This window comes from Natrix helvetica (genome assembly GCF_964273705.1).
Source record: "Natrix helvetica genome assembly, chromosome: 1".
Taxonomy (NCBI): domain Eukaryota; kingdom Metazoa; phylum Chordata; class Lepidosauria; order Squamata; family Natricidae; genus Natrix; species Natrix helvetica.
In genome coordinates, this window is record NC_138548.1 from 216,203,815 (window position 1) to 216,214,195 (window position 10,381).

Genomic DNA, 10,381 nt, shown 5'->3' on the forward strand with positions numbered 1-10,381 from the left:
GACAAACATAGAAATATGCCCCTCTTGCAGGCGCTGGAATCGGAGACAGAGCGCGCCACACCCCAGAAAAGTTCCTTAGTGGATCTTTTCACTCTCGCTCCTGTTTTTATCAATAATTCTCGACAGGAAGAGTAACTCAAAAGTCTCAGAGGCGTTGTAGGGACGGAGAATTAAACCCGATGTCCTGCTAAATCGTATTTTGTGGCAACATCTGTATTCGCCTAGATCCGTTTACAAGAAAATTGTTTTGCTCGAAGACAGAGAAAGACATGGCATACTTTTATCTAGGCAGAAGCTCTATTGCAAGCACACTAGATTCGATGAAGATACATAAGATTGCTTTGTAGTAGCAGAAAACGCAAAAAATGGGAGTGCGCGCTGTGCAAAAACATAAATCTGTTCCAAACATTACGTCCTCCCCTTAACTTAAGTTGCACTGGTAACTTTTTTAATGTGGCCCGCTAAAAGACTTGGGAATGGGCATGCTTAATAATTGAAAGTCAGTGTTTGAAATATAACATGACAAAATAAGTTTCCATCAATTTAACAGTCTCCAAATTAAAGACAGAATCAGTGCTTCAAAATTCCATATATATTTTTTTGAAAGTGGGAATAAGTCAAATAAAACCTGTGAAGCGATTTATACAGACACATTTCTTACACTATAGAGAGGGTAGATCAAGCATTCATTTGGTTCAAAGTAGTAAATGAGCCAGCTACATAATGGTTACATACACTGTTCTATAGTGCTGTATTCTCAACATGGTAGAGTGGTAATCTGCCATTTGATGCTGCTAAATTTAACACCAAGACTGCTAAGAATTGTGTGTAAATGTCTGCAAGGTTACAACATTTCTAGCCTGTTAATCTTTTAACTTGCCTTTCTTTTTTTGGTGGCAGGGTGTACTTAATTTTAGGTTATTGGGGAATAACATAGAATGAGCTTTTATTATGCTGAATATTGTAAAATGGGAAAAGTTAACAAAGTAATGTTCCAGGCATATTTACCTATGCTGGTGTATTTGTTTAGCTTTTAAAATAAATGCTGCTGTGAAGAAAGCATTGGGTGTCTAAAAACCATGGAAAGAAGTGGAAATGGCATAAAATGATGAGGAGGTTGGGTGTGAACAGCTTCCCTTATTTTAACAGGTGTTAACTTTCACATATTGTTGCTGCAGTGTCTGTGATGTTCAAGCTTGCTAATTTATTCTCACAGGAACATTCAGCTATTCAAGGACATTGCATTGATCCTCCTTTTTTTCAACATCTCTGTTTCAAAAGAGGTCAAATCTGTGTAAATGGAAGGGGGTCTAAAAACAATCACCTATAAAACAGAGGGAAAGGAAGTCCTGTTTCAAGGTATTTGTAAGTAAGTCTTTACCAATAATCATCATCTATGGATCGGGACCATCATGAGCTAAATCAGTGTTTGGTTAACCATGGTCTGTAAAATAAGCCGCAATTGGTTTGCTAAGAAAAAAATCCACATTATGGGTTAGCATAAAATGTGAATCCAGATTTTGGCTAATTTTCAGAAAAAAGACTCCCGGACTGTGGAATTAACAATGGTTAAATGCTAAAATTCTGCCAATAAATCACATTCTTTGGACTTGATTTTTTAATTCCTCCAACGGATTTATGGCAAATCTAGGGTGGTGGCTTAAGGATGCTCTGTCTTTCTAACTTTGTATATTTTTATAATATGTATACTTTTGGAAGGATGTTTACTTGTAAGGCAGCTAAAATTACTTGTGCAATGAAATAAATTAGATAGACAGGTAGTAATGAGATAATGTTTTACACAGAATTTAATCATTTTTACTAATATTTCAGGCTGGAACTTGACACGAAACACAAGCTGACATTTTGCAAACTGGCTGGGTTCATATAACAGGAACAAACCTAGACTCTTTTTTTTGCATTAAACACTCTACAAAAGGATTAATAAAATATAAATAACATAAACTTGTATCAAATACAGTGAAAAAGCACACTCAACTAAGATTCAGATTTACTGAAATTAATTCATAGTGTTATATTAGATTCCAAATGCTTATCTAGATAGCCACATCTTTCCTGAAAACTAAAAAAAGAAAATATTGATTTTTGTTAGGATTTCATTTTACAACAAGTGATTACCAAAGAGTTATTATTTCTCTTTAGGTTCAGAAGATCATTCATGTATTTTGAGGAAAGCATCTTCAGAACAACTGAAAATATATAACAATAGGGATGGAAAGAAACAATACTAGGAGTCTCTTACCAATATTTTCATTTGTGGTCATAGTATGTATGAGTATACTCAATGGATTTTTGTAGTATTTAAGTTAAACCACACTTGAACTCCTTTTCAGATCCATAAATAGTGTAGGAATTCACCTTGTTAGCCAAATTTTTGTCTCCAATTAAAAAAACCATGATTTCTGAACATTTAGCTATAATTTGATATTTTGTCTGGTCTTGAAAACATTGGCATTTTATTCATTCATTCACTCCATTTATGTAGCCACCCATCTCACATATGGTATTAGAGATTGGATACAAATCTTCCACATACAAATTTCCATATTGTACTGCAAAAATATTAACATTTATAAAACCTTGATTCAGCATGAACGGCAAACTTGGCTACTATCACTTTTTCACCAAACAATGGTTTAATCAAAACACAACTTGCTAAGACGTGGATGCTTGTCAAGCCTCTGAATAAGAACTGTGGCAGGATTACAGTACAGGGATGTTCCTAGGTTAGAGATGGCAGGTAGGTCATAGGACAAAATATGCAGCTACAACTACATGCATCTTTTATGTTAAAGATTTGTTTAGAATCCGTATTTGGTAGTTTTCTGCAGCCTGGTTCTTGGGGGAGAAAGGACATGTCAGAAAGATTAAAACACAGCAATTAGAGACTGTAGTGAAGTGTAGCTATCTTGGCTTGGGATAGTTTGACAAGAACGTTAAATTTGTCAAAGATTCTTAGCTCTATCTAACTATAGTTCTTAATGGAGTGGAAACAAGCTTTAAAGTTACTGCAATCTATAGGGTAATTATAGCAATATCTGGCTCCTCACAACGGGATTGGTTCTTGCAACCAGCAAAGTCAAAACTAAACAAACCGCTTTGTGGCTCTGCACACTGCTTGAAGCAAAAATGCCTGGTTGTAGCAACTGGAGTATCCCACCATTTTTCTTCTCTGCTTTGTAATGTGTTTGTAAAATCAAGGGCAGAAAAAGCCTTACTAATAGTGGCAGCCTCTTCCCCCAATCCTTCCTCCCTTGCACAGACCACCCCCACATCTGTCAAAGCTTGAATACGCTGTGGAGCAGGGACCAATTCAGCCACAGTTCCCACCCAGGTTTCAGCATAACATGAATAAATGGTGGGGAAAGAAGGTTTGTCGGTACTGAAAAGATGTATATCAAAACAGGAGGCCCATACAAGCTGCTACTACTGTAAGTATTTCTAGCCTTTAAAAAAAAATACTGGAATTTTTAGTGCAAAAAAAGGATTAAAAAATTAAAACAAAAAAGACAGAAAATAGGAAAAAGTGAAAAAAGAAACAAAAAGCATAGAAGTATGACTTCCATCCTTCTTTGCATTGAATAATTGCCATCTTAATCCTTCCCCTTTCTCTTTAAACCTTTTTCGTACTCAAATCAATTCATAATTCAGATTTCTTTCAACCAAAATCCATATAAGGCCGTGATGGTGAACCTATGGCATGCATGCCCGAAGTGGCATGCATAGCAGAGGTAGGTTCCTCCCAGTTCAGCTGAATAGATCCATAAATAGATCCTATCCTCGGCGGCGCCATCTTGATTTTCTGTTCTGCACATGCGCAGAACAATCTTCATTGAAAAAATGCATTTTTCCCCTTTTAATGTTCTGCGCATACACAAATCATTTTAAGTGCAAAAATTTTCGGCCACTGAACCAGTAGTAATGCTGGCAGGAACCTGCAGAACCATGTCACCTGGCACACGCTGCATCACCCGTTTCTCTTCCGGGTTTCTGGCGTACATGCGTGCAAGACGATTAGCTGCCTTCACGCTTGCAGTAGTGCCAGAAACTGGAAGAGCTGGTCTTCTGTTTTCCAGCATGAGTATGCACGCTGGCCAGCTGATCGTCACGCATGCATGTGCACCAGTAATCAGAAGACTAGCTGGCCAAGTGTGCATTGGAGACCGGAAGTTCATTTTCCAGCACGCGCATGCCTCCTGGGCAGCTTCTCTTCCGGATTTCAGATCAGACACGCGTGCACGTACTCGCCATCAGTTTCGCCATCACTGATATAAGGTCTGTCTTTTTAAAAAAATATTATTTTTCCCCCTTAGCCAAAGTGGTCAGTCAGTATTGCCATTTCCATATGAGCTCAGTTACTTTTATAATCCAAACTTCTAAGGGGGGGGGGGCGTTTTGTTTGTCTTCCATCTTTATATATACAACAATCTTGCCACAAGCTACTAACAGTACATATAATATTAGCTTCCCCTATTTTTTTTCCAGTTGCGCATCCATAAAATAACTCCAGTTTCATTGTAATATTTCTATCCTTAACAGGTTTTTCCCCTTTATCCAGAGGGAGGCAAAAGAAAACTGACAGAATGTTCTGGATAATAGCAAATGTGGTTAGGAAAGTAGACATACCTGTTGGACTACAAAACAATCCACAACACGAAGGCCAAAAGCCTAGGTGCTTTTGATCTTCAGAGTTACTCTAAATTGGAAATAAGGCTTCTCAGTCTTTCGGTGAGCCCTTACTATATCTTTTTTTTTAATTGGCTGATGCCTTTTTTTTCTTGTTTACCAATTACCTAGGACTGCAAATGCATCAGGATTCTCAAAACACCTGCTGAGGTTACAATACAAAGCTATGGAGCCATGCAGATAACCATTTAGGCGACTCAATTCAGAAACACCGCAGACCTTTTCACTCAGATAAACTTTTAAATTAGGTTTCTGCAAGTAAGTCCACAAAAGCTATTATCCTATGCAAAAAAGGGGGAGGGTTTATAATCCGGCTACTCACAGATATCTGTGTAAACATATACATACACACACGCGCACACACAAACAAACAAACAAAATAAAAGACTGGCTAGTAACAAAGTGAGGTAGGACAAGAGCAGTTGACAAGCCCAATGTAGTTCATCAACACTAACCCATCACTACAGTTTATGGGCAAGCTCCAAATTATGGTAGAACAATTTTCTGCTTTAAAAGACAAAACATCCACTAAAAATAGGTTGTTTTTAACAGGTTTTATAGTCTATTTATAAAATCAATCCCGCCCACCCGCCCAGAAAACAAAAACACAAAAGGATAAACATTCCATCTTCAACCTATATTGTGATATCCTTGCCACAACCTCCAGGTGGCCAAACAGGATAAATAAGCACCTGATAGCACCTGTCATGAAAATAAGCCATAAGGTGACACTTAGTTTTAACACTAGGAGGCTGTCAAACCAGCCTGTCATAGGTTATTTTCTCAGGGGGATTAATATAGTTTAGTTGAACCCGTTATATTTTTTTCCATTAAGAAAAGCTAATTCTACTTACTTGGTCTTCTACGTGATCTTAACTTAGTAAAACAAGTAGCAAGCAGCTTTTTACAAACTTAATTAAGCAGGTAATTTATTGCTAAACTATTTCATCATCTCTCTCCTTCCAGAGCTGCTCACTACTGAATCTTCGGATTCAAAATGTATTTGAAATATAAATACTCCCATAATTCATAATCTGCCTATATAAATGAACTACCAGTGACGTTTGTATTTATTGAGCTGCTTTGGTAAGGAAAACTAAGCAAGGCACTGGGGTGGGGGCGGGGGACCCTGTTTTATCTGTAAATAAAAAAAGCAGGGAAGGGATGGATGGACACACAAACGCACACACAGCTTGTATAAATGAGTAATGGATCAGATTGAGGATCAGTGGAGTCATTTCTGTAATTATAGTTATCCAACTATTAGATTATAAAAGCAAAATGTCAGCCTGAAGCAAACAGCAGCATATGATTCATCCCAGTACATTGTAATTAACATGTTGACAATTTTGAACTGGCAGTGGGCTAAAGCTACACAACTCTCTGCTTTCCTAGTCTTTGCTTCACAGTTCTATATTATACCTGATTGCTCTCTTTACATTCTGCCAATCCTTTCTGCCACTTGTCAGACATACACAAAGAGATAAAGAAAAGCTGGAGTTGGAGGGGACAGCTATATAAAACTACCAGGAATCTAACCTGCAAAAAGGCGTCACAGCTTGGCAAGGTAAGATACAGAGGAGATAACAAGCAGTTTGAGACCATGGAATAAGTTTGAAACCCTGTGGCATTTGAACTTTGAGATGAAAGCACCACATACAGCTTGATACTCCTCATATGGACTAGTTACTTGCAAGGTGAAAATCTAAGTGGTTTTTATTTATACTACTCTGGAATCATGTGATCTGGTGAAGTAATGTTCTGTTCCTTGGTTACCAGAAAGACCTGGTGTTGGCTACAGAAGCCACCATTCCTATTTCATGTCTGTATGTGGATATCACTTAAGGTTAGTGGCCAATGTCAAGACTCTGTTTTTAAATTTATTAAACTACAAAACCAAACAACATTTGCTATGATTGTCATTCTAACAATTCATCTAAATTGCAGTATTACCCCAGGAAAAAAAAACCATTATTGACAGTAGATTCATAAAACCAATCTTAGTTAGTGATGGCTTGTGGAATTGGCTTGGAATGGGCAACAAGTTGAACAATAAACCAATTTAGAAATCAGTGTAATTGTAGGCTTCAAGAAGACAGGCTATACAATTTGTAATACAAATATGCTTCTGGTGGCAAGTAGTAAGAAGTGCCTTATTTTGACTGGATCATCTCTTTTGCAGACAGGCACTAGAAGCTCCTGTTCGGAAGGAAAGAGATAGAATATCATATTCTGATGTTATGTGGTTTTTTTTAAAAAAATATCTGCAGCAGAATTAAATTAGACCCCAGAGTGATGAACCCCACTGAAAATATACTGTTTCAATATTAATACAGTTGGTTTATTTTCTCTATCCTTCTGCTTCCTTGTTGCTTTCTGTACCTTGTTTTTAAATAGTGAGCTTTACCTTTTGAGTTCAGCATAGCCCATGAAAACCAATACATATTTGAGCAAGTCTGTTTCAAAAACATTGTTTTGCCGATGTAGTAACCTTGGCAAAAAGGTCCACAGAAAAGATGCAAACATGATGGGTTAGAGTGGAGTACTGCAGGCTACTTCTGCTGATCACCAGCTGCCAGCAGTTTGGCAGATTGAATCTCACCAGGCTCAAGGTTGGCTCAGCCTTCCATCCTTCCGAGGTGGGTAAAATGAGAACCCAGATTGTTGACGGCAATGTGCTGACTCTGTAAACCGCTTAGAGAGGGCTGTAAAGCAGTGTGAAGCAGTATGTAAGTCTAAGTGCTATTGCTATGCTGGCTCAAACTGGGAAAGTAACAAATACAGATGTTCAAAGGCCGTAGAGTGGAGACTGCTGCTGTACTACTAATATGAAGCTGCATGAAAATGTCTCCTTGCCTGATACTGTATATTTTGTAGGTACTGCCATCTTTCTTCCAAATCTCCAGGAGTCAGATTGCATTTGGCTTCCCTTCCTTTAGCAATTATTTGAGTGTTACAGTTACAGTTTAAACAAAGTATGTTTCACCCTGCCAGGCTGGGTAGTGGACATAAGAGCCATGTTTCTTTATGCCAATGGTGCAGCTAGCCCTATGACCACTCATATGGCCTTGGAGGACCATAGCAACCTACTGTGATGAAGTGAAGCTAATCCAAAACCAAGGTCACGGTTTCTTCAGAGGGGGTCCAGAGCTTCAAACACTCTTGGCAAAAACATGGAAACTTAATAGAGCAAGTCAGATCCTTTAAATATCTTGGAACGACTTTCTGTTCCTTTGGATCATAAAGGGGAAAAAATAGGTCAGTCACTGAAAAGGCTGGCAAGAGTGCAAAGGCTACGCTAGGTTTCTACTATTCATGAAGAGGACATTCTAGGCTATCTGTTATTAAGACCTTTAAACCAGAAATAATCTCCTGGATCCTAGATGGTTCCCAGCTATGCCCTTACATAAAGTTAAAGCCAATGAAAATCATCCAGTGTTGTTTAAGGGCCTTATCTTTAAGTTCCTTGCTGAATTTGTCCTGCTCCCTTAAACCTAAATCCTTGATGGTCCCTTATTACAGTCTGTATTGGTTACTTTAATTAGGAGCTCAAATTGGGGATGCTTTAATTCACAGGTGTCAAATGTGATTGCGTCAAGTGATGTCACATATGTTTTTTGCCTTTGTGAAGCCAGGGTGGGCGTGGCCTGCACATGATGCATCCAGCCCGCGGGCCGCCAGTTTAACACCCCTGCATGAAGTTGTTCAGATTCTTCACAATCATTTCAACTCCGCTTGTAAGTCCGGTTTCAGATGATGTCAGTGCAGTTTTTTGAGCCAATTTTTGCTAGCTCCAAGGTTGGACAGGTGTGAAGCTAAAGTCGTTCCTTCTTCCTTCCCTTTGTGGATTATAGAAGGTTGTCACAGAAACATAGAGAAACATTGCAGAATCCACTGGCATTTCTCTGACAGGAGTTGACCAATCAGCTTGTTTGAAAACTCTAAAGGAAAAAACGCACCCCTTCATGTGTTCCGCTGACTGACAGTTTGTATAGTCAGGCTTTCATCCAGGTGTTTAGCTTGAACTTGATTACTTCCATTAAAACTTCCTTTTAATCCACTTATCTGGGCCTATCTCTAGAACAAGACAGTAAGTTAATTCCTTTGGTGCAATATCCCACCTGATATTTTTTGAAGACTACTGTCATCTCTCTCTTTAGCTGCCTATTCTGTAAGCTAAGCATGTGAATGTTATGGCAAATAGAGGGTATTTGTTCCCCAATCTGCTGAGATTAACCAGTTCTATAGCAGTTCTCAAAAATTACAATGTTCTTGCAATCTGAGAAATCATTTAAATTAGTTAAATTCACTATTAGCCTTGCCAGTTCTAATCGGCAGTTTCCTCATTCTCCAAGTGCATAACAGCAACCAGCTCAATTGTTCTTTTGAGAAAAAAGATGCAAAATAAGAATTAGTGAGTTCTCTCTTCACCATCCCTCTATGGATTAGAGAGGCCTTCTGCTGTTCATTCAGCTCCCCCTTTGCACGCTAAAATGGACATTTCCCCCTCCTTGCTTATTATGTCTACAAATTAATTGTTCCAATTAAGTGATGTTGTAGTTGCATTACTGCTAGTGAAAACATTGCTGTGATATTTTTGCTAGGAGACATATTAAATACAGCCAATGTTTTTAAAAGTATCGATTTGTCTTTACAGCTTCTTCCCATCCACTCTTTCTCCTTGCATTACCCCTCAGGATATCTTCTACCTGACATTTTAAAAAATCCCTTCTCAAAGCCATGATTAGAAAAATTAGAACAGCTGCTAAAAGGGTAATCAGAGGGAAGAGCACAGAAAGGTGTGCCAGTCAAGAAAAGGGACAGGGTGATGGCCACTGGAGGCCTGGTGTTTCTTGAGGAAGCAGTGCCACAGTCTTGGCTCATGAGCTAAGCTGGGATGGGGGTCAGTGAGAGAGGCACGATTATTCCTCTAGCACAGGGGTGTCAAACTTGTGGCCTGCAGGCCAGATGCATCATGCGCTGGCTATGCCCACTCCCACTTTAGCGAAGGGAAAAGTCACAATACGTCACGTGACAATGAGCGTTTGACAACCCCTGCTCTAGCACAAGTGGAGGGCATGATAGAATTGACTGCTTGATCAACCAGCTCCTTTACACTAGGCAAGTTCAGTTTAGTCAGTTCTGGTCGCCACGATGTAAAAAAGATGTGGAGACTCTAGAAAGAGTGCAGAGAAGAGCAACAAAGATGATTAGGGGACTGGAGACTAAAACATATGAAGAACGGTTGCAGGAACTGGGTATGTTTAGCTTAAGAGAAAGAAGGACTAGGGGAGACATGATAGCATTGTTCCAATATCTCAGGGGTTGCCACAAAGAAGAGGGAGTCAAACTATTCTCCAAGGCACCTGAGGGTAGAACAAGAAGCAATGGGTGGAAACTAATCAAGGAGAGAAGCAACCTAGAACTGAGGAGAAACTTCCTGACAGAACAATTAATCAGTGGAACAACTTGCCTCCAGAAGTTGTGAATGCCCCAACACTGGAAGTCTTTAAGAAGATGTTGGATAGCCATTTGTCTGAAATGGTATAGGGTTTCCTGCCTAGGCAGGGGGTTGGACTAGAAGACCTCCAAGGTCCCTTCCAACTCTACTATTGTATTGTATTGTAAGTTGTGATTGATTTTGATAGTCAAGATAGTTGCTTGCTTCTGAATT

The 10,381-nt window shown here is 38.9% G+C and overlaps 1 long non-coding RNA gene across 2 annotated transcripts; it reads left to right on the top strand.

The window, feature by feature from the left end:
- Window positions 1-1,189: 1,189 nt before the first annotated feature.
- LOC309382711 lies at window positions 1,190-6,869 on the top strand. Of its 2 annotated transcripts, XR_014173703.1 has the most exons (4): window positions 1,190-1,369; window positions 4,561-4,749; window positions 6,177-6,274; window positions 6,487-6,869. It is a non-coding gene; the product is annotated as an uncharacterized lncRNA (long non-coding RNA). The 2 variants fall into 2 exon arrangements; XR_014173702.1 differs by having other exon boundaries at window positions 6,177-6,869.
- Window positions 6,870-10,381: the final 3,512 nt, after the last annotated feature.